General features: G+C 45.7%; 1 protein-coding gene across 1 annotated transcript in view; it reads left to right on the plus strand.

The window, feature by feature from the left end:
- NKPD1 (NTPase KAP family P-loop domain containing 1) overlaps window positions 1-25,276 on the plus strand; it is a 190,641-nt gene that overhangs the window by 98,392 nt on the left and 66,973 nt on the right. The window contains exons 5-6 of the mRNA XM_033954628.1: window positions 24,392-24,448; window positions 24,566-24,785. The gene's annotated coding sequence lies outside the window, so the exon portion shown is untranslated. The remainder of the gene's footprint in view (window positions 1-24,391; window positions 24,449-24,565; window positions 24,786-25,276) is intronic.

Here is a 25,276-nt window from a genome sequence, read left to right on the forward strand (position 1 = left end):
ATCGTTGAGCCTCCCACCAGATTTTCTCTTCTCGCGGTCTGGCCGGCTACCTTAGTCCCTTGCCGCCGCCGCCACCCCCTTCCCTTCCCTTCCCGTGGTCGACAAACCTCTTGGCTCCAGCAGCGGCTGCAGCACTGTAAACACGCTGCTTCACGGCCTCTACTGCCTTGATTTGCTCTTTCGTGTCCCTGATGACATCATCAGATCCGCGGCAGAGCAAATCGGGGCAGTAGAGGCCGCGAAGCAGCATGTTTACATTGTCCGGCAAAGTTACACGAGAAAATGGAGTAGATTCTGCGCCGTTCACGGAGGAGGGTGTTTATGAGCAACTTGAAAAACTGAAGGTGGACAAAGCGATGGGACCAGACGGGATCCATCCCAGGATACTAAGGGAACTCAGAGAGGTTCTGGCGAGTCCTATTAAAGACTTGTTCAACAAATCTCTGGAGACGGGAGTGATTCCTGGGGATTGGAGGAGAGCGGATGTGGTCCCTATTCATAAAAGTGGTCACAGGGATGAAGCAGGAAACTACAGGCCGGTGAGCCTCACTTCAGTTGTTGGAAAAATAATGGAAGTGTTGCTGAAAGAAAGGATAGTGTATTTCCTTGAATCTAATGGGTTACAGGATCCGAGGCAACATGGCTTTACAAAAGGTAAATCGTGCCAAACGAACCTGATTGAATTTTTTGATTGGGTGACCAGAGAGCTGGATCGAGGACATATGCTAGATGTAATTTATTTGGATTTCAGCAAAGCCTTTGATACAGTTCCTCATAGGAGGCTGTTGAACAAACTTGAAGGGCTAAAGTTAGGACCCAAAGTGGTGAACTGGGTCAGAAACTGGCTGTCGGACAGACGCCAGAGGGTGGTGGTTAATGGAAGTCGCTCGAAGGAAGGAAAGGTGACTAGTGGAGTCCCTCAGGGTTCGGTGCTGGGGCCAATCCTGTTCAATATGTATGTAAGTGACATTGCTGAAGGGTTAGAAGGAAAAGTGTGCCTTTTTGCAGATGATACCAAGATTTGTAACAGAGTAGACACCGAAGAGGGAGTGGAAAATATGAAAAAGGATCTGCAAAAGTTAGAGGAATGGTCTAATGCCTGGCAACTAAAATTCAATGCAAAGAAATGCAGAGTAATGCATTTGGGGATTAATAATAGGAAGGAACCGTATATGCTGGGAGGAGAGAAGCTGATATGCACGGACGGGGAGAGGGACCTCGGGGTGATAGTGTCCGAAGATCTAAAGGCGAAAAAAACAGTGTGACAAGGCAGTGGCTGCTGCCAGAAGGATTCTGGGCTGTATAAAGAGAGGCGTAGTCAGTAGAAGAAAGAAGGTGTTGATGCCCCTGTACAGGTCATTGGTGAGGCCCCACTTGGAGTATTGTGTTCAGTTTTGGAGACCGTATCTGGCGAAAGACGTAAGAAGACTTGAGGCGGTCCAGAGGAGGGCGACGAAAATGATAGGAGGCTTGCACCAGAAGACATATGAGGAGAGACTGGAAGCCCTGAATATGTATACCCTAGAGGAAAGGAGAGACAGGGGAGATATGATTCAGACGTTCAAATACTTAAAGGGTATTAACGTAGAACAAAATCTTTTCCAGAGAAAGGAAAATGGTAAAACCAGAGGACATAATTTGAGGTTGAGGGGGTGGTAGATTCAGGGGCAATGTTAGGAAATTCTACTTTACGGAGAGGGTGGTGGATGCCTGGAATGCGCTCCCGGGAGAGGTGGTGGAGAGTAAAACTGTGACTGAGTTCAAAGAAGCGTGGGATGAACACAGAAGATTTAGAATCAGAAAATAATATTAAAGATTGAACTAGGCCAGTTACTGGGCAGACTTGTACGGTCTGTGTCTGTGTATGGCCGTTTGGAGGAGGATGGGCAGGGGAGGGCTTCAATGGCTGGGAGGGTGTAGATGGGCTGGAGTAAGTCTTAACAGAGATTTCGGCAGTTGGAACCCAAGCACAGTACCGGGTAAAGCTTTGGATTCTCGCCCAGAAATAGCTAAGAAGAAAAAAAAAAAAAAAAAAAAAAATTTTAAATTGAATCAGGTTGGGCAGACTGGATGGACCATTCGGGTCTTTATCTGCCGTCATCTACTATGTTACTATGTTACTATGTTTACAGTGCTGCAGCCGCTGCTGGAGCCAAGAGGTTTGTCGACCGCGGGAAGGGAAGGGGGTGGCGGCAGCGGCAAGGGACTAAGGTAGCCGGCCAGACCGCGAGAAGAGAAAATCAGGTGGGCCATGAAGAAACAGGGAGGAACTGGGAAGAAGGAAGAGGAAGAGGGAGGAAGAGGGAGGAAGAGGGAAAGGGGCCTGCTTTGGGGGAGGGGTGTGCTTGGAGGTAGATAGCTTTGCTTGGGGGAGACAAAATGGGGGGCTACGGAGAGACAGTCAGGGAGGAATTGGAGGGGTAGAGGGAAAGGGGTCTGCTTTGGGGGGGAGGGGTGTGCTGGGAGGCAGACAGCTTTGCTTGGGAGGGGAGACAGAAGGGGGGCCACAGAGACACTGTCAGGGAGGAATTGGAGGGGTAGAGAGAAAGGGGGCTGCTTCGGGGGAGAGGTATGCTGGGAGGCAGATCATTTTGCTTAGGGGGGAAGACAGAAGGGGGCTACGGAGAGACAGTTAGGGAGGAACTGGAGGGGGAGAGGGAAAGGGGGCTGCTTTCTAGCACCCGTTAATGTAACGGGCTTAAAGACTACTCTATATATGTATTATGTATATCTATACCTGATTTCCTCTATGATCTGGGTTAATAGCAAAATACATAAAGAGAATATTATTATGCTTTTCCTCAATATTAATCTGTGGTGTGTTTTTCTGGCCTTGGCTACATCCATATTCAGATTTTTATTCACCAAGTTTTCATACGCTTCTGTTGGGCATGGCCTTAACTAACACATATGCTTGTATCTAACTAGAGTTATCCAGAACCATACGAAAAGCAGGCGTTTTTATAGAAAAAACTCCACAAAATATGCCACATCATGTCCTGCACACTATCCATTCCATTAATGTTAGAACTGCGGAAGAATGCGAGGACCTACAAAGGGACGTGAACAGACCGGAGGAGTGGGCGAATAAATGGCAGATTAATTTCAATGTAGGGAAATGCAAGGTCATGCATATAGGGAAAAAGAACCCGATGTTCAGCTACCAAATGGGGGGGATCAGTACTAGAGGGAAGTAACCTTGAAAGAGACTTGGGTGTACTGGTGGACACAACAATAAAGTCAATGGTACAATGCGCAGCAGCCTCGAAGAAGGCAAACAGAATGCTGGGTATTATTAAAAAGGGTATTACAACCAGAATGAAGGAAGTCATCATGCCGCTATACCGCGCGATGGTACGACCGCATCTGGAGTACTGTGTCCAATATTGGTCGCCATACCTAAAGAAGGACATGGAGATACTTGAGAGAGGGTTCAGAGAAGAGCGACAAGAATGATAAAAGGTATGGAGAACCTTTCATACACAGAGAGGCTGGAAAGGCTGGGGCTCTTTACCCTAGAGAAGCGAGGACTCAGAGGAGACATGATAGAGACTTACAAGATCATGAAGGGCATGGAAAAGGTAGAAAGGGACAGATTCTTCAGCCTATTGGGAACAACAAGAACAAGGGGGCACTCGGAGAAATTGAAAGGGGACAGGTTTAGAACCAATGCTAGGAAATTTTTCTTCACTCAGAGGCTGGTGGATACCTGGAATGCGCTACTGGAGGATGTGATAGGACAGAGTACATTAAGGGGATTTAAAGAGGGATAGGACAAGTTCCTGAAGGATACGGGGATTGAGGGATATAGACAGAAGTAGAGATAGGATCATGAAAGGGTATAGATAGAAGAAAGATGGGGATTAAAGGGTTTTAGACAAAGAATCACTTACAGGTCATGGACCTGATGGGCCGCCGCGGGAGTGGACTGCTGGGCGAGATGGACCCCTGGTCTGACCCGGCAGAGGCAACTTCTTATGTTCTTATGTTCATAGTGCCCTCTAGAGTGCCACCTAAGTGTCTCTGCATCCGTATCTCCTGGTTGAGAAGCCTAAGTGAGGAAGAAGTTTGGTGCATGCCTTCATAAACATGCAATGCTGGTACATTGAATGGGTTTATACTTCCCACTTCTAACTGAAGCATCTGATCAAGAAGTTTTCAGCATTCTTCAAATCAAGCCTGCTTCTTATCAGCACAGGTATACTGCGAGGCCTGCTCCTCCTCAACTCTTAGGACAATGGAATCAAAGACTCCAATATCAAATTAATTTGTCCCCAAATTGATTTCCAAAAGTTGAGTATCAAGGGACAATAGAACAACAAATGATCCATTGTCCCTTATTTCAAAATGACAGTGCCAGCATCTATTAGACTTTAAACTATCTAGCTTTTGCAAACACACAGGGGTCCAAAAAATTCTATGTAACAAAAAAAACCCAGGTTTGTCTCATAGATGCTGACACTGTACATCTCATCCTCCAAGTCCAAATCCATGGCCAGTGAGTAGCAGAAATCTCCTGCTTTATCTCAATGCTCCAAATGTCTTTTAGGCTATAGTTTGGCTTCTTATTCAAATATTCAGATAATAATTTATACCAGGAAATCTGTCTGGAAGCATAGGCCCAGCAAACTACTGATTTTTTAAATTTCGCCAATCAGGGATCCCTTTCTGAATGGCCTGTTTCAACTGCAACCATTTAAATGCTTGAGACTTTGAGATGCCAAATGATTGTTGCAGTTGTAATAGATTTAGCATCTTCCCATTTGAGATCACATCATCTAACGTACGTATGAATTAGGAGCATAAATATTAAGAAGTATCAGGGCATCATTTCCTGAAGTCATGTTAACATGGAGCCATCTACCCAAAGGATCTGCCCAAAAATTATCAAATGTAGTAGACAACCTCCTATTGCTGGTGCAAAAAAACAATGTTTTACCCACCCCCTTCCAATTTAGCTGATTCAGTTGCTGATAAATGCATTTCTTGTATAAAATAAACATCTGCCTCCTGCTGCTTAAAAAAATTAAGTACCTTTTTCCTTTTAATGGGATGACTGAGTCCATTAATATTCAGGGAATAAAATTTTAAAGGCATTTTATTTGATTAATACGTATTAATAGAGGAACCCCCAAATTCCTTTTGAACAAATTTAAAAATAAGACAACCACACACATCCAGAACCTAAAACCCACATACCCCCCATTCCCTCCCAAAACCCATCCCAACATGTCACCCAAGCAAACATGGAAGCCAGTGACTGCTAATCCCCCCAAGTACCCTATCTGCATCCCTAGATTTAACCCATCATATAACAACTGGAATGAATAATTAATTTCAAATCCCAAAAAATTCCCCCATTTAGAATTAAAAGGAAGTCATCACTCTGTCTATATATCCAATTAAAAGCATTCAAGTAAGCATAAATAATTAATGTAGCTAGAACTATATCTCGGAATATTCTATCCTATTTAATAGAATCATTAAGGATTATTATATTCCCATAAATATAATTCATAAAGCCATTACTTAGGGCTCCTTTTACTAAGCTGTGTTAGGGCATTAACGTGCGGAAGAGCGCGCGCTACAATGCCGCACGTGCTGGATGCTAATGCCATCATTGAGCTGGCATTAGTTCTAGCCACGTAGTATGGGGTTAATGTGCGCTAATCTGCTGCATGCGCTAAAAATGTTAGCGTACCAAAAGAACAACTATAATGTCTCCCAAGTCATTCTCTAATAATCATATATTATAAATATTAAATAAATTCCACTTTAAAAATTAGGGTGTATATGGAACAGCACAGTTCAACTGTACACATGGTAAGGTGGCCATATGAGGCAACCAACAGAAGCAAAAATACCTCTACCCTGGGGCCATCCCTGTTATATAGCGGTGTTTTGATGGTTATGAAGAACATTTCAACTGCCTTACTCAGTCAGGCCAATGGTCAGGCCTTCTCAAGGTGACCAAGGCAGCTCCCTAATATCTTGGCAAAACCCAAAGAGGGCTATGTTACATGCTACCCATCTGGCTGCCTCCTCATATCATAATCACTGACTAGGGACTTTTCCTCCAGGAACCTCTCATATGGCTATGTCTCTGAACGGCCTAGGCTGCCTTGTAGATTGACTTTTTCTCCAGAAACCGAGAGCAACAAGTACGGCTACGTCACCAAATGGTTTAGGCTGCCCTGTAGATTGACCTTACCTCCAGGAACCGAGAGCAACAAGTACGGCTACATCATCGAATGGCCTAGGCTGTCCGCTCAGACCAACGTCTATGAGAAGTGAGCCTTGTAAACATTACAACTGCCTTACCGGTCAGGCCAATTGTCCATCTAAGGCAGTAGCCCCTTTTTCATGGTGTCTAATATATCATTCTTAAAAAACAAAAACCCCCCAAAGTAAAAATGCTGCTGATTTGGTATATGCTCCAATGAAATATCAAGTGGAATTTGAACTAGGAACCTCAGAGGGGGGGGGGTGACATCAAGTTTACCACTACATCACAGCTCCTCTACACATAAACATGATAGCATAGATGGTAATGTGTGTTTCAAGATCAGGGTCTCAAAGTCCCTCCTTGAGGGCCGCAATCCAGTCCCCATTTTTGCACCTGTGCTTAATATTAGGGACATGGAGTTTGAAAATCACATTACCTTAGTAACAGTAACAGTACCTTAGCTTAGTAACAGTACAGCAGCAGAAATGACATTGCAGTACAATCTAGAGCAGGGATCTCAAAGTCCCTCTTTGAGGGCCACAATCCAGTCGGGATTTTCAGGATTTCCCCAATGAATATGCATGAGATCTATGTGCATGCACTGCTTTGAATGCATATTCATTGGGGAAATCCTGAAAATCCCGACTGGATTGTGGCCCTCAAAGAGGGACTTTGAGATCCCTGCTCTAGATTGTACTGCAATGTCATTTCTGTTGCTGTACTGTTACTAAGCTAAGGTACTGTTACTGTTACTAAGGTAATGTGATTCTCACACTCCATGCCCCTAATATTAAGCAAAGGTGCAAAAATGTACATCACATATGTCATGGCCCATAGACAAAAATGCCAGTTCAAGGAGCCAAGGGAAAAGCTACTGTGGGGCTGAGTGGAAAGGCACCTCTCTTACTACCATATCTTCCCACTAGCAGGGTATTCAAATCCCAGTAACAGAGATCTCACATACTTGCTCCCTCCCTCTCATAGATGCAGTATCACTATGAAGTCACATGCCTCAAGCCTATTGGTTGATTTAAATTATTGGTTGATTTAAATGTACCCTAGCCAAAAAAACGTTCACACCCCCGCATTCACATGTACGCGTGCACGCACATCAGTGCACGCACCTACCCTAGCGCGTGCACGCGCTTATATAATGTCCACTTCCTGTTTTGGTTTGAACTGAATGCAGACTGTTGGCAGACTTCCTCAGCCAGCCAGCTTTCTCAGTAAGTCCAATCTGTGTACATATTGTATTCATCTGTACACACACGGTTAATAGGATTTCTCATGCACATACTAACAAAAATTCTCGCAGGCTGACCTGTGGCTGCTGGCCAAGCTGGTGGCCAGGCATCAGGTCTGCCTGTTCCCGAGCTCCTCAGCATCATATGCTGTTGAGGAGTACCAGCAGAGGTAGAACCACGTGTACTGGCGGTACAATAAAAGGGTGGAATTCCCCCGAGAGGTAGGTTGATGTGTCCGCATCTCTTTCTAAATACTCTCATTGTTCATCACACACACCTTCCTTACAGTGAACCTAAATCTGAAACTGATCCAAAAATTGTTCCACAATATGTAGGATAACTGCACCATGCCTCATTAATAAACCCACATTTCTGAGCATATGTTAGGAACAGCTTATCATTTTGCTGCACCTTTATACAGTTACATATTTTTCTCTATGACATTTTTCTCTATGACATTCAAATATAAACTGAGATTTTAGGGGAGCAAAAAATGAGGGTGTGGGTATCTATTTAGGTCAGCTTTGACCCGCCTCACCATAGCCCTTTGCTGTGCCTTCTGTAAGACATGCTGGCTGAGCAGTGGCCTGTAACAGGTTACCAAATGCCTGGATTCCCTGCCCACTCCACATGTCCTCCTTTTCCCACACATGTCGGGGGGTGGACCCTGTAGCATTTCAGAGCTTCCCACTTTGTTGGTGCTTTGAAAAGTGTCCTCAAAATGGTGTCAGGCAGGTGGGTATCTATGCATGCAATGCAAACTTCCATGTGTGTGTGTGTGTGTGTGTGTGACACAATGAGGTTGCATTTGTGCATGCTCAGATGCTCTCCTGCAGTGGTGGATGGATTTGGGGGGAGGGTACTAAGGTATAACGGGGCAAGTCTGGGTGGATGTTGAGGGGGGGGTCTGGTATGGCACAAAGTAAAATCTGAACCCTAGAGAGGAGAAATCCTTCCCATCTCCTGGGCCAGGCAACTTGACTAATGCGTACCTCCCACACCCTCCCCCAATACTTTTAAAATCCCTAGTACTCCAGCAGCAGCCAGTTCCCTCATGAGCTCGAACAACCAGGGACATAACTGGTATGCAGAGGGGTTGGGAGGGATATAAAAAGGTGTTGAAAGTCGGCTGGACAAGGGTAAAGGAGAGAGCTGACCAGTCAGTCCTGTGCCAGCAGGACTTACTGTATTTGCCAGGGCATGAATGAGAGGGATGGGTATAGAGACTGTTGGGGGGAGGGGGAAGGATAAAGTGATTTGCATACTATTACAATGAGTGTCCATGGGATTTGAACCAACACACTGGGTACAGAGATGGAAGTGATGACTCAAGCCCACTGCTCTTTTCATGCACAACCATATGCTTGTTGTAGGTATAGGTCAGAGTAAGCAGATAGGGAACAAGTCTCAACACTAGACTAGCTTGTTTTAAGGTGTAAAGCCCCCACCCCCATGGCAGCGCCCACACAACAAACTTCATGATGGTGGTTCCCCCCCACCCCTCCTCAGAGCACGTTAAAATAAAGTTTCATGCCGGCGCCCTGATGTCCTTGCGTGCAATTGTCTGCCCGCAAATGTCTGCGCAAGACAGACTATCAACTGGTTTTAACAAAGATGTGGACAAATTCCCAGAGGAAAAGTCCATAGATAGTCTAATGAAGACATGGGGGAAGTCTCATCTAGCTCTGGATGAGTAGCATGTCATGTTGCTACTCATTGAGTTTTGCTCTGGTACTAGGGAGCTGCCTTTGCACACTGTGAGAAGGGGCTAACATTGGGCTGATCTAGTAAGGCTATTCAAATGTTTGTAGCTCACCCTGACCAAGCATAATGCTGCTCTTAGGTTCTCTATCATTCCTGCCTAACTTTACAACGATTGAAAGAATATTTTTGCGCATTGTCTCATTTTGCGCAGTAAGGGCCACAGATCGTAATATCCACATCAACCCTTGTTACCAGGGTAAAAAGATGTCCGGACAGATGAACCCAGCCATGCTCTTTATTGAGAGCACTGTCCAGACAGATACCTACACATATTTATAAAAGCAATATATTTCAATATATTTATAGACGATCTGGAGACAGGGACGAAATGTGAGGTTATCAAATTTGCAGATGACACCAAACTCTGCAGCAGGGTTAGAACCACGGAAGACTGTGAAAACCTGCAAAGGGACCTAACGAAGCTGGAAGAGTGGGCCAAAAAGTGGCAGATGCGTTTTAATATAGAGAAATGCAAGGTCATGCATGTTGGGAAAAAGAACCTGATGTTCAGCTATACAATGGGGGGAACATTGCTAGATGTAAGTACCCTTGAAAGAGACCTGGGTGTGCTGGTGGATACAACAATGAAAGCATCAGCACAATGCGCGACAGCCTCAAAGAAAGCAAACAGAATGCTGGGTATCATCAAGAAGGGTATCACGACCAGGACAAAGGAAGTCATCATGCCACTGTACCGTGCAATGGTGCGCCCGCATCTGGAGTACTGTGTCCAGTATTGGTCGCCGTACCTCAAGAAGGACATAGCATTGCTTGAGGGGGTCCAGAGAAGAGCGACGAAAATGGTAAGAGGTATGGAAAACCTTTCATATGCCGACAGGCTAGAACAGCTGGGGCTGTTCTCCCTGGAAAAGAGGAGACTTAGAGGAGACATGATACAAACTTTCAAGATCCTGAAAGGCATAGATAAGGTAGACAGGGACAGATTCTTCAGACTGTGGGGAACAACAAGTACAAGGGGGCACTCGGAGAAACTGAAAGGGGATAGGTTTAGAACCAATGCCAGGAAGTTCTTCTTCACCCAGAGAGTGGTGGACACATGGAACGCACTCCCGGAGGTTGTGGTGGGGCAGAAGACACTACAGGGATTCAAAGAAGGTTTTGATAAATTCTTGAAGGAAAAGGGGATTGAAGGATACAGATAGAAGTAAGGATAGGTTTTTTTAGGGCAGGGAACACTTGACAGGTCATGGACCTGATGGGCCGCCGCGGGTGCGGACCGCTGGGTGCGATGGACCTCTGGTCTGATCCCGGTGGAGGCAACTTCTTATGTTCTTATGTTCTTAATATATGAAAGAAGGCTTTTCATCTCATGTCCACCCCCCTACCTACTTTGTCAGCTTAAATGCCATCTCCATGTGAGCTGCCTGCCACTCTGATTAAGCTACACATGATGGGGTCAGGCCAGCCACCACACTTCCATTCTACAGTGACAGGCAGCCATTTAGGTACGTCAAACCCTTCTAATGGAGGGTTTCTGACACACAGGCCACGTGAAAATTGAATTTGAGTCAGCATGGTATGCAGGGAGAAGGCCTCAATTCCGGTGGTGTGTCTTCAACCTTCACACATATACACACCACCACCACCACCTGAGTAGGGATGCCATAAGTTGCTACATAGAGGGGGATGTATTGACATAGCTGGGTTTTCACTTCACTTCAATTTAAAGGTATGCAAGTCAAATGTACACATATCAATCTGTCCTCCTTTTTCTCACGGCCTATGCTAACCTTACACCATGTAAGAAGTAGGGAGGTAGACATAGAAGCATCAAAGGCCACATATGATGCTAACTTAGACTTTGGGGTGAAATTGGCAGGGGAGGTGTATGGTGGGGGTGAAAGCAGTGAAGTTGGGTTAAGGGTTAAGGGTAGGGTCATGTCTCTACCTTGTTTGTCCTGATTAAAGATAGTCACCCTACCTATAATAAGCAAACACCTAAAGTCACTCATAGCTGTAACAAGTTGTCGATAAATAGCTATTTCCTGGCCTGCCATATACCAGCTTATCCCCTCTAGTGTGAGAGAGAATAGAAACGTGACTGTTCACAAAAGGTATGGGCAACTGCTCTGAGACTTGGGAGAGAGGTGGGAAACCCAGGTCGGTTGGCCTAGGCCAAGGGTGGGCAGTGAGTGTCCTGGAGAGCCATAAGCTATTTGGCTTTTGCCACATTTCCACAATGAACTCCATCTCGTGCCCACCCCTGGCCTAGGCCGACCTGCCCCGCATATGGCCTAGATTCTTCAATTGTGAGTGAAGCCATCTCTGTGTAGTGTCTCAACAATAAGAGAATCATATAGGAGTCATGGTGGCACAATGAGGGGGAAATAGTATAATGCTGGTCACATTTACATAGAGTATGATGGCAGAAAAGGGCCGACGGCCCAACAAGTCTGCCCACTCAAAGAACCCTCCCCTAAGCATTTCCCCGGAGTGAACCCACATGTTTATCCCATCGTTTTTTGAAGTTGAGCACATTGCTGGCTTCAACTACCTGACGTGGAAGACCATTCTATCGATCAACTACCCTTTCAGTGAAGAAGTACTTCCTGATGTCGCCATGAAGTCTCCCACCCTTGAGTTTGAGCAGATGTCCTCTTGTTGCCGTGGGACCTGTAAGGAAAAAGATACCTTCCTCCGCCTCAGCATAGCCTGAACGTCTCTATCATGTCTCCCCTCTCTCTGCATTCCTTGAGAGAATATAACTTCAGCCTGCTTAGGGTTTCTTCATATAGGAGATCCTTGAGTCCTGAGACCATCATAGTGGCCATTCGCTGAACCGATTCCATTTTCTTTACATCCTTTTGATAATGTGGCCTCCAATACTGAACACAGTACTCCAGATGAGGTCTCACCATGGACCTGTACAACGGCATTATAACTTCAGGCTTTCGGCTGACAAAACTTCGGATGCAACCCAGCATCTGTCTAGCCTTGGTTGAAGCTTACTCCACCTGATTAATAGTCTTCATATCTTCACTAATGATTACACCCAGGTCCCGTTCTATGACAGTTCTTGTTAAGGCTTCACCATTCAGGGTGTATGTTTTGCAGGGGTTACCACTACCAAGGTGCATAACCTTACACTTTATGGCGTTAAAACTCAGTTGTCAAGCATTTGACCATTTTTCCAGTAAAAGTAGGTCCTGCCTCATAGTGTCGGGCATGGTTGCGCTGTCCACTACGTTGCATAGCTTAGCGTCATCGGCAAATAATCTACAGATCTTGTACAAATATATTAAATAGTTTCGAACACAAGACCGAGCCCTGCGGCACTTCACTGGTCACTTCCGACGTTTCTGAGGAATTACCATTTACCACCACCCTCTGAAGTCTACCACTGAGCCAGTCTCTAACCCATGCAGTCAATGTTTCTCCTAGTCCCATTGTATCCATTTTGTTCAATAACCTATGGTATGGGACACTATCAAAGGCTTTACTGAAGTCTAAATACAATATATTTAGACTCTCCCCTATCTAGTTGTTTCGTTACCCAGCCAAAGAAGCTTATCAGATTGGATTGACAACACCTTCCCTTCGTAAATCCATGCTGGTGGGGATTCCTCAGCCTCTCGTCATCCAGAATCATATCCAATCTGCTTTTAATCAACGTCTCCATAAGTTTACACACTATTGATGTGAGACTCACCAGTCTGTAATTTTCAGTCTCTGACCTGCATCCCTTTTTGTGGAGCAGAATGACGTTAGCAATTTTCCAGTCCAAGAGGACTTTTCCCTTGTTTAGGGAAAGATTGAAAAGCGCAGCTAATGGCTCTGCCAGGACATCTCTCAATTCCCGAAGTAGTACCCTGGGGTGTAGATTATCCGACTTTGTTCACTTTTAGCCTCGATAGCTCATGGTAGACACTGCTCACGGTAAATTTAAAGTCCCGGAACAGGTCCTCCGAGCACTACCTTGTCTGCATCTTCGGTCTGGATCCCGGTGCCTCACAGGTAAAGACCAAGCAGAAGTAGCCATTGAGTAGTTCGGCTTTATCTGAGTCCGAGTCTACATAGTTACCGTCAGGTTTCCTGAGGCGTACAATCCCGTCAGTGTTCTTTTTTCTGTCGCTAGTATACCTGAAAAATGATTTATCCCCTTTTTTAACATGCCTAGCTATATTTTCTTCCATCCAGAGTTTGGCTTCCCTGACTGCTGTTTTAACAGTTCTAGATTTCACCAGATAGGCTTCTTTAGTTTCCGGTTGTTTTGATTGTTTGAAGGATAAAAATGCTCTTTTGTTCTGCTTTACTAGTTCTGAGATCTCTGCGGAGAACCACTGGGGTATATTATTTCTCCATTGTTTACTCACAGTTTGTATGTAGAGGTTGGTTGCTTCCTGCAGGGAAGATTTCAGAGCCGACCACAATATCTCCACATTGTCCGTCATGTCCTGGTTTTGCAGCACCTCATAGACAAAATCTCCCATGCTCTGGAATTTAGCTCCCTTAAATTTAAGGACCTTTGTCGATGTATTTGTCCTTGTGACTCCACACCATGTTGTGGTCACTGGAGGCTAAAGCATCTCCTATCCTCCTCTGTGATACTGTCTCCATTGGTGAGCAACAGTTCCAGAATCGCTTGATCCCTGGTGGGCTCCAATACCATCTGTTTGAGGCATGCTCCTTGTATGGATGCTAATAACCTTCTGCTGCCGCTGGTCGTAGCGGTAAGTTTGTTCCAGTCTACATCAGGCATATTGAAGTCCCCAATCAGCACAGTGTCTCCACGCAGAGTGATGATCTCGATGTCTTCGATTAATTCTTTGTCTATGTTGTCTTGTTGTTTTGGAGATCAGTACACAACACCAAGATACAGGCATTTGTCATTGCCCCTGGCAAGGTTCACCCGAGGGATTCCCCCATATACTTGATGTCTATTATCCTGGTAACTTTGATGTCCTCTCTGATGTATAGTGCTACCCCTCCTCCGGTTTTGCTTTCTCTGTCTCAGCGGAGCAAGTTATATCCTGGTATAGCCATATCCCATCCATGGGACTCCGAGAACCAGGTTTCTGTTATCACCACCACATCTAGGTCGGCATTTCTCATTTCTGTTTCCAATTCCAGAATTTTATTGCCCAAACTATGTGCGTTAACGTACATAGCTGTCCATTCACTATGTTTGTCCGGTCTGCATGGAGATTTTCCCACTTGAGTTCATTTGGCCCCCTCAGTATTGCCCAAACTACGTGTATTACCATACATAGCCATCCATGCTCTATATTTGTCTGGTCTGCATGGAGATTTTCCCATTCAAGTTAGTTTGTCCCCCTCATTATTGTCTTCAACGCAAGTTAGTTTGTCCCACTCATTTCTGTCTTTCACGCAAATACTTAGACTCAAAGATGGAGTGATTGTTTACCCTACCCGGATAAGAGTGGGTCCCCTCCCCCAGCTCACCTAGTTTAAAGCCCTTCGAAGCAGGCGGGCCAGACGTCATCCAAAGATGATGTTCCCTCTTCTGGTCAGGTGTAGCCCGTCTGATCCCTGCAGACCTTGAAGTGCATCTCCGTGGTCCAGGAATCCGAAGTTCATCTTTCTGCACCATCTGCATAACCACTTGTTTGTCCTCTAGATATGTTCTTCCCTAGCTCGCCCCTTGCCTCTTACTGGAAGGATGGAGGAGAAGACCACCTGTACCTATATCTGCTTCAGCTTCTCACCCAGGGCTCTAAAGTCTTCAGGTATCTTCTCCGGGGTGTTCCTGGCGGTGTCGTTCGTCCCAACATGGATGAGGAGTGTCGGGTAGTGATCTTGGGGCTTGATTAATATTTCTAAGCCGGTGGTCATATCTTGGATCCTGGCTTCCGGCAGACAGCAAACCTCTCTTGATTGTAGATCTGGTCTACATACCGGTCTCTCGGTATCTTGCAGCAGGGAGTCCCCAATGACAACCACTCTGCGCTTTTTGGGGTGGTGGTGATCTGTTTCTTCTGGAGTCAGGGACTTCCCCTGGGGCTCAAGATCACTTTCCAGGATATCCTCCTGAATTGCATTGGCAGGTCTTTCCTGTAGGAGCTGGAATCTGTTCCTCAAGGTGATCTGTGGGGTTGATGTAAGGCTGCTGTGCTTGCATGAAGAAGAAGAGGAAGGTCTTCTGTGTTTGCTTGCAGAGGTGACTAGCTGCCAGGTGTCAACGTCTCTAGCCTCTTCTTGCACCTCAACCGTTACTTCCATTGATGTAGGTCTGGTCGGTTCATGCGTCTCAAAGATGGTCCTGTCTTCTTGCGCCTGCTTGGAGACTTGGGACTCTCGGGACAGCTCTTGGGACAATCCTTGAGGACTTCATCGATGAACGCCTCATCTTCCCGGATACTTTTCAGGCGTAGCACTTCTTCCCTCAGACTCATCAGCTCTTGCAGGATGTCACTGTCAGGCTGTTGCTGGATAACTCCTTCTGTCTGCACAGAGACCGAAGTCTTCAGCTGGATAACTCCTTCGGTCTGCACAGAGACCTCCGTCATCCGTCGGGGGTCCTCATCAGTCTGCGCGGAGACTGTGGCCGTCCTCCAAATCTCTTCGGAAACCAGAATGCTGGTTTTGTTTGCAGTCTTAGTGCTTCTAGTCTTCCCTGCCATTCTTGAGCTTAACACTTGCCTGCTAGCCGGTTAGCCGTGTGTGCCCGCTTAGTTAGCAGGTCAACTTTATTGTCTGTTGGGTCTGTCGGGTTATGTGTCTACTGGTCTGCCTGGTGGTGACTGCTTGTTTAGCTGTGTTAACTGCAAAGTTGATTAGCTGTGTTGTCTGGTGGGTCTGCTCGATTGCATGACTACTACTGTGTTTTTGTTTTTAGTTCAAAAATTTTTATTGAGTTTAGTAGATGAAGTACAATAAATGTTAACATGGCAAGAAACATGCATGTCATACCAATGCAAAGATTCACAAAATATACAGCAGGCAGACCTATGCCTATCTAAAAGGAGGAAAGTAGCAGCACAACATGCAGCCAAAACTACATGTAAAATCCAAAACACAGAGCACAGAGAGGCACCGGAGCCATACACCTACAGGAACACTGGGAGTGAGCCATAAAGCAAGAGCCAGATTTAGATGATGATATCCATGTTTCAGCACATAAACTGAATGTTCTCAGCCTGTGTTGCAATAGGAGTTAACCGGACTCCATATTTTAGTATAGCAACTCATGGCCTTATGTTTTTCCGCAATAACACTTTCATATTTTACTGTGAGGCATAGCGTATTCCACCATGTGTTGTAATTCACCTCATTGTAGTGACATCACTACTATATGGGTTTCTTGGTCTGAGCACTTCACAAACATACAAAAAAAATTTTTTTTTGCACAATTACAAATGGTTAAGCTTTTAATTGGACTATAGCTGTGATTATATTAATATATAGTAATTCACCTTAGACATGTCTTTCCAGCAATGTAATATTTAAGGGCTAGAAATATCAATATGTTGAGCAGTTGCGCATTTGATCAGGGAGCGCATGCTGGAGGCCATGATGACCTAGTACAATAATGCACAAACTTAGAGGTTCTGACATGTTTAAGATTTTAGAAATAGTTTCCCATACTTTATTCCAATAACCTACTAAGTGTGCACAATCATAGATCATATGCGTTAAAGTGCCCTCCTGCAAATTACAAGACCAACACATGGGAGAAAGACCAGTTGAAATTTTTGCTACCTTAATTGGGGTCCAGTGAGTTCTATGTAACAGAAAGAACATAGATTGAAGAATGCTGGCAGATCGAGAGGATTTAAACAAATTTTTCCAGACAGCCTGCCAAGTTTTATCCTCTAATGTTAGTCCCAAGTCTCCATGCCCTGCATTCATCACCTTCGACAGGGAATAAGTCGAAGACTTTCTCAATAGGATATACCATCTCGAGGCGACTCCTTTTTTATTTTTATTAATTAACAATGTTTGAGAGATCAATGTTGGAGTAGTTCCAAATTTCCTCACATCTGGATAAAGAGCGGTCAAGCAGTGTCTCAGCTGTATCCAACGGTATTGTTGATGAGGGGGCAAGTGGTAACGAGTGTGAAGGTCCTGAAAGGACATCCATTGGAAGTTCTTTATTAAATCCTGCCACAACTTCCAATCAAGTGATCTGTCCTGTATCTTGATATGATCGTTATGCCATAGCAAAATACGACGAGATTCATGCCATTTAATTTCAAACATGTTGTCGTAGGCTTTAAGCACTTCATGAGTGGAATAGAAAATGGGTTGTTGTTTATCCTTTGTCCGTAGAGGGATAGATAGAGTTGGATCATACAGACATTGAGGGATAGATAGAGTTGGATCATACAGACATACAGGCAAGTTGGATCATACAGACATTTTTCCAGTTGTAACCAGATGGGAGAATTAGGATTGGAATCAGAATATAACCACAATGATCCATGTCGCATGATGAAAGCTTGGTGGTAGTGCAAAAAGTCAGGAAAATTTACTCCCCCCCATCTCTTTGCGTTGCTTCAATTTATGTAGCACAATTCTAGATTGTTTATTTTGCCGTAAAAATGCACTCAAGGAACTTTTAATGTTATGGTATGTACGACGTTTGAACAAGAATGGAATGCTCAATATATAATTTATTTTAGGACGTAGCATCATTTTAATGGTATCCAGATGGCCCCACCAGGTCAACTGTGGACTCAGGTCTCCTTCCAACTATTCCGTAAGCATCTGAAAACCAGTCTTTTCACAAAAACGTAACGCTCTCCTCCCCCCCTCCCTATTCTCAATCCACCAAACTCAATGTGCTATTCTTTTCCTTTATTAAACTTTTGTAAACCGTGCCGAGCTCTATATTCATGGAGAGGATGCGGTATATATACTTAAGGTTTAGTTTAGTTTAGGTGACCATTTCCGAATGGAGTCTTTGATGGTATTTAGAATATAGTCTGTGTTGTACTGCTCCATATCCTCCAAAGTGGGGCCCACATAAACTCCTAGATATTTAATCTTGGTTGGGTTCCAAAGAAAACCATGTGAGTCCAATTCATGCTTGTCTTGAGCACAGTTCAATGGCAGAATCTCAGATTTTGATGTATTCAATTTGTATCCAGAGACCAAGACATAGTTGTTTATCAATTGAATCAGGAGTTACGTAAAGTATTATGTCATCAGCATATACAGATAGTTTAACCTCCATGGTTTCAGAGCCAAATCCCTTAATGGAGTCATTTGTACGGATAGCAGTCAACAGCGGCTCTAGAGCTAAGTTGAATAACAGTGGCGAAAGTGGGCATCCCTGTCGTGTTCCTCTCGATGGTCTAAAAGAAGCAGAAAGGCGTCCATTGATGCAAATCTTAGTAGAGGGGGCATAGTATAAAACTTTAATCATTTGAATAAATTGTGAGGGGAAGCCAAATTTAGTAAGTGTGGCGAACAAAAAGGGCCATTCCACTCTATCGAAAGCCTTTTCAGCATCTAGGGCTAATAAGGCTAGTTTGTGGAACTTTGACTGACATACAGATATAATATTGGACAGGGTACGCATGTTGTTGCAGGAGTGGTGACCATACATAAAACCCCTTTGGTCCTCAGTAATCAGCAAAGGTAAAATTTTCTGTATTCGGGAAGCTAGTAGTTTAGCATAAATTTTAGCATCGATGTTTATCATCAAGAGTGGTCTATAATTACTAACAAGTTTAGGATCTTTGCCCTGTTTTGGAATCACAATTATAGTCGCCTCAGTAAAAGTCCCAGCTGCTTTCCCTTGTGACGCTAGGTGTTAAAAAAACTAGCAAAAGTGGGGCTAGTGTCGTCTTAAAAGCTTGGTAAAATTCGACAGTAATGCCATCTGGTCCTGGTGCTTTATTTGTTGCCATCTCATTAATGGTGTCAATAATTTCAGCAGCCGACATAGGGGATGTCAATTTATGATGATCCGTATCAGGCAAAAGGGGCAAAAAGACTTCTTCAAGAAATACATGTGGATCATTGTTATTATGCGATTCAGTTGTGTACAAGACTTCATAAAAGTTTTTAAATTCCTGTAATATCTCAGTTGTAGTGGAAGTATCTGTGCCATCCACCCGGGTCAGGCAGAAGATGGATTTACGTTCACTTTTATGCTTTAAGTTATTGTCCGCACAATAGTGGGCAGCTTGTAGAAATACAGAATGAGCAGCAGTTTTCCTCAGTAAGGAGTTGTATTGAAATCTGCATTTCTGCTATTTCCCCATAAGAAGAGGGTTGTTGATATCAGAGCGGTGCGCTAATTCTTTTATTTCAAGCTTTCGAAGTTCTGCTGTAGTGTTCTTTTTAACCATCGAGCTGAACGACATAATCACTCCTCTAATGTACGCTTTAAAGGAGTCCTATGTGACACCCCAACTGGTATCTTCAGGAATATTAAAAAGAAAAAATTCAGTGATAGCTTTTTCCACATGCTCCTTAAATCCATCTTCTGAAAGCAGTGACGAGTTAAATCTCCATGATTTGGATGGCATAGGGTCCAGGGTAAGCATGATAGCAGCATGGTCCGATATGGAAATTTCTTTAATAGAGGAGTCAGTAAGGGACTGAAGTAGTGAGCTGCTTATAAGAAACATATCAATCCTCGAATAGGATCTATGTGGCAGGGAGTAGAAAGAGTATTCCTTATCATTCGGGTGAAGTGTTCTCCAAGCATCGGCTAATTCAAGCTGTGTCATTATGTCTAGCAAAGCAGCACTCGCCTTCGTTGGTCTACTAGAAACATAGAACATAGAAAAATGACGGCAGAAAAGGGCCAAAGCCCATCAAGTCTGCCCACTCTAGTGACCCTGCTAATCTGGTTTGCTGTGTTGTCTGCTGGGATTGCTTGTTTGTGTGCTTGATTGGGTCTGTCTAGTTGTGTGTCTGTTGGGTACTCTTGGCCGCGTGTCTGCCTGGTGGTGCTGGTGTTGTACTTCTGCTGGGTCCGCCTGGAGGTGTGTTGTGTGTCTGCTTGTACTGCCTGGTGGTGTGTCTGCCTTTATTAGCTGTGTTATCTGTTTAGCTGCTTGTACTATCAGGTGGTGTGCCTGCCTTTAATTGCTGTGTTATCTGTTATTATCTGTGTTATCTGTTTAGCTGCTGTTATTATCTGTGTTATCTGCTTAGCTGCTGTGTCCTTTACCTAGCTGTCCCCTTTTATCCTTGTGTTATACAGGTGGTAACAGGCTATACAGGTGGTATCAGGCTATGCATGCGGTGATAGGCTATGCTTGCAATAGTAGGTTATACAGGCTATACGTGTGGTATAAGGCTATACTTGCGATAGCAGGCTATACAAGCGGTATAAGGCTATACTTGCGATAGTAGGTTATACGTGCGGTATTAGGTTATATGTGTGGTAACAGGCTATACGTGCGGTAACAGGCTATACTGCAGGCTATCCTTTTGGTGGAATTAGGAAGCTTTTCGTGTGATCTGGGTTTCAGATTCGCAAGGGCGCTGCTGACTTTCAAAGCACTCCCCTGCTGGATCGGGGGAGAGAAGAAGCTGTATCCGCTGGTATCAGTGCAGCTCTGGAAGTGGCCGATGACTTTCAAAGCGCTCCCCTGCTGGATCGGGGAGGGATGGAGCTGTGTCCGTTGGTATTGGTGCAGCTCCCGAAGTGGCCGAGCTGACTTTCAAAGCACTCCCCTGCTGGATTGGGGGAGGGAAGGAGCTGTATTCGCTGGTATCGGTGCAGCTCTGGAAGTGGCTGATGACTTTCAAAGTGCTCCCCTGCTGGATTGGGAGAGGGTCGGAGCTGTGTCCGCTGGTATTGGTGCAGTTCCCAAAGTGGCTGCTGACTTTCAAAGCACTCCCCTGCTGGATCGGGGAAGGGGCAGAGCTGTGTCCACTGGTTTTGGTGCAGCTTCCAAAGTGGCCGCTGACTTTCAAAGTGCTCCCCTGCTGGATTGGGGGAGAGGTGGAGCCGTGTCCACTGACATCTTTTACTTACTCATACCTTGTGTGCAAAGCTCATCTCTATTCGCTGTATGGCAGATGGAGGATCTGAAGAAGAAGGCCCGTGAGCTGAGGCTCAAACAGCCCCACCTCCATGCTGAGCAAGTATTGTGTAAAGCAACAAGGTCACAGGGCCCTTCAACGCTTTCATGTCCAGGGTCCGTGCCATGTGTCTGCCTACATTGCCCATAGGAGAAGATGGCACACTACATTGGCAACATCACATTTGCCAATGTGGACACCGAGGTCCAAATTCTATAACTCATGGCTCAAACCTCCAGTAGCACAACTCTGAGTGCCATTCAACTAAGCACTGAGGCACAATCAGGTCAGGATTAATTCATCTAGGGCCCCTAGGCACACAAGTACACTGGGCCCACTGCCCCACCCTGCCCCACCCACATGTATTTACCCATTTCTTATTTACTTTATTTCCACTTTATTTCTTTTATTTTAAAACTAGTATTTTAGCCTGTTACATTAATGGGTGCTAGAATATATGTCTGTCTGTCTGTCTTTATTTCCGTCTCTCTCTCTTTCTGTCCTGCTGTCTTTCTTTCTGTCTGTCTCTGTCCCTGGCCCCCTTTGTCTGTCTGTCTTTCTGTGTCTCTCCCTGTCCCTGAGTCTTTCTTCTTTTCTTTCTGTCTCCCTCCCCCTGGAGGTAGAATATATGTCTGTCTTTCTTTCTGTTTCTCTCCATACCCCTGTCTTTTTATTTTTGTCTCTCTTCCTCCCGCTGTCTGTCTTTCTGTCTCTCTCCCTCCCTGGCCCCCTTTGTCTGTCTGTCTTTCTGTCTCTCTCCCTGCCCCTGTCCCTGTGTCTTTCTTCCTATCTCCTTCCCTACTTCCCTGTCCAGCAGCCGCAGCATTCCCTCTCCCTCTATTTACCGTGAGAGGAGCCTGCACGGAACTAACAGGCCTAGCCCCCAGCAGTGTAACTTCACGGCGGCTCCTCTCATGATCGCCGCCTTCTCCGACTCAGGAGCGGCTCGTGAGAGGAGCCGCTGCAGCGTCTTTGAGAAGTTTAAAAAAACTTCAGCCCTTCTCCGTGCTCAGCCGTGGCAGGCTACAGCTGCCGTGGCCTGCAGCCGCCGACAGCAGCCGCGGCCGACATCCGCCTTGCCGTATTTTTTTTTTTAGTTGAAAAACGCAGCGGTGGCTCCTCTTATGATCCCCACCTGCGTCGAAAGTCCGACGCAGGCGGGGATCGTGAGAGTAGCCACCGCTGCGTCTTTCAAAGAACCGTAAGTCGCGCATGCGCACTTCCTATGGGTCGCTACAGCTCACGGAAAATGGACCCATGCGATGGGAGTGCGCATGCGCGGCCTAGCGTTTTATTATATTAGATTCAAAACAAACAACAAAGATTACCATACCAGTGCCAGTGTACAGTTTTTCTTCTATGCAACCTCCAAACATCTCTGAACAAATCCTCTTCCATATGGCATCTGCTCTCTTTCTATGCCTCTTCCATAAATTGTCTGCCTCTCCCTTTCATCTTTCTCTCATTCCCCCATTGGTGTGGCATCTATCTTCTTTCCTTCCCTCTCCCACACCCCCGTGCTCTGACATTTCACTCTCTTCTCTCCCTTCCCCCCACTTCCATCAGCATCTGCCCCCTTTCTTTCCCTCCAATCCAATTGCATCCAGTATCCTTCCCCCCTTATGCCTTTCTCCCCTTTCCTTACATACCACTTCCATCAGCATCTGCTCCCTTTCTTTCCCTCCAACCCAATTACATCCAGTATCCTTCCCCCTTATGTCTCTCTTCCCTTTCCTTGCACACCAATTCCATTAGCATCTGCTCCCTTTCTCTCCCTCCACCACCCTTCCATACCACACTGCCCCACCATCCTTCCATACCAGCCTTCCCACCACCCTTCCTTACCACCCTACCCCCTTTCTCTTCCTCCACCACCCTTCCATACCACCCTGCCCCCTTTCTCTCCTTCCACCACCCTTCCATGTCCTTTCTATCTCCCCCTCCAAACATTGCAGTTGCTGGCTCTGCCCTCTGAGCTCTTTTGCAGAAGGCAAGAGGTTATCGAGTAATTGGATAATGAGGGAGAGAGAAACTAGGGCAGGGACAGAAGAAAGGTAGTGGAAGGATACTGATTATTAGGGCGACAAAGCTTCTTCTCTGCGAAGTGCTCTGTAATGGTGATCAAGATAAGAACTTACACAGCTGATGCACCGTGAGCATGAATAAACAAGTACAGAGAGGCACGTGATTAGACTGCACGAGCCCCAGAACTTAGGCACAGCACCTATAGACGTGTCTAGATCAAGTAAATGACATCGGAGGGGGATGGACCGGCAGACGCAGTCATCACAGGACCTTCTTGTAACAGAGCTAGCACATTGCCATTGATGGGGGGGGCATTACTGTTGATGTCGGGGGGGCCATTGCGACATCAAGGCCCAGGTGAGACAGAGGTCCAGGGCCATACAGGAGCATGCAGCTGCCACAGCGGGGGACCCCCATTGGAGGTGACTTTGAGCCCCAAGGAAGAAGAGTTGGTGGCCAGGCTAGGCCCTGTCTACCTCAGAAGCGAGTACGACACTGCTTCAGAAGGTGCATGTGTGAGCATTATTTCCAGTATTTCACAGGCAGCATGTATAACATGTCATTTGCAGGAGGAGCTCTATTGAAAAGTGTTACATGTGCTCAACATATATGCTTAGAGACAGCATAGCTTCACCCTCTACGTCCCTTGAAATCTATGGAAATAAAGAGGGCAGATGCAAGTTCAACCCAGGTGTGTCAATGGTGATATTTCTGCTGCCCCCATGCAAAACCTAGGACCCATAATATTCTGTCTGAGGGTATAGCTGTGCTGTTTATAAGCATATATGTTGAGGGTTGGGCACATTATACTGTGACTCACATAGACCCAAATGCCAATATACTTCAGCACAGGGGTGTGTGTGTGTGTATATATGTATATATATATATAATAAGAACAGCCATGCTATATGGCTGTTTTCACCTCTCACTCAGGAGTGGGAGAAGGTGTGTGTGGGGAATGGTATTTGTGTGGGGGATGGGTAACTTATCAGGGCCTACATGAGAGTCACTGCTATAGAAAGGTAGATGCAGATAATGAGGTTGATAGGCCCATTCAGGGTGGTGGATTGGAGGAGGGAGGAATACAGTACTAGGTGAGTGAGGGTAACATTGAAGGAGATGAACTGTGTTTATATTTAGGATTTACTGTATTTCTTTCTAGGACCCAGCTCTGGCAGCCAGGCGTCCTCTTCGTCAACAGGTCAAGCTGGTACCACAGGTAAGAGAGTGCCTGGCATAGATGAGAGATGGGATTAGGGTGAGGGGGGAGAGAGGGCTAACAGGGAAGGAGGAGGAGGCAAGCTGACATGATGTGTTGGATTTCCTGTCTTTCTAGGACCCAGCTCTGACACCCAGGTTCCCTCCTGTGTGCCAGCCAGACCAGCCAGTCCCACAGATAAGAGAATGCCTGTCATAGATGGCAGATGGGATGAACGTGAAAGAGAGGGGGGGAGACAATCTGATTCTCTATGCTTTTGCAATTGCTGTCTTTGTAGGAACCACCCCAGCCGGCCACAACCCTTCCTCAGCCACAGCCAGGCCAGCCTCTAGACCAAGTAAGAGCCTAGATGGTACAGAGCTGGGGGAGGGGGACAGATGTCAGAATGGCAGGAGATGTGGAATAGGCTAGGCCAGGGGTAAGCAATTGGGGGTCCTCAAGAGCTGCAGCCAAGTCAGGTTGTCTGGATATCCACAATGAATATGCATGAGATAGACTTGCATCTCAAGGAGGCAGTGCATGGCAATCCATTTCATACATATACATTGTGGATATCCAGACAATCTGACCTAGCTGTGGCTCTCAAGGACCCCCAATTGCCTACCCCTGGGCTAGAAGATCTGACAGTGAGGGAAAGAGAGGTTTCTACAAGGTGGAAAGGGAGCAAAGTGAGGGAGGGAAGGGGGGCCTTACCTTGAAGAAGGAGACAATGTGACTCTCTGTCTCTGCATGTCCTCCTATCTCTGTAGATATACGGTCATCCAGGCAGCCCCTCGCCTCTGCTCCAGATAGCCCAGCCTCTAGGCCAGGTAAGAGAGGGCAGGGCCT

Source organism: Geotrypetes seraphini, chromosome 8 (genome assembly GCF_902459505.1).
Source record: "Geotrypetes seraphini chromosome 8, aGeoSer1.1, whole genome shotgun sequence".
NCBI classification, from domain to species: Eukaryota; Metazoa; Chordata; class Amphibia; order Gymnophiona; family Dermophiidae; genus Geotrypetes; species Geotrypetes seraphini.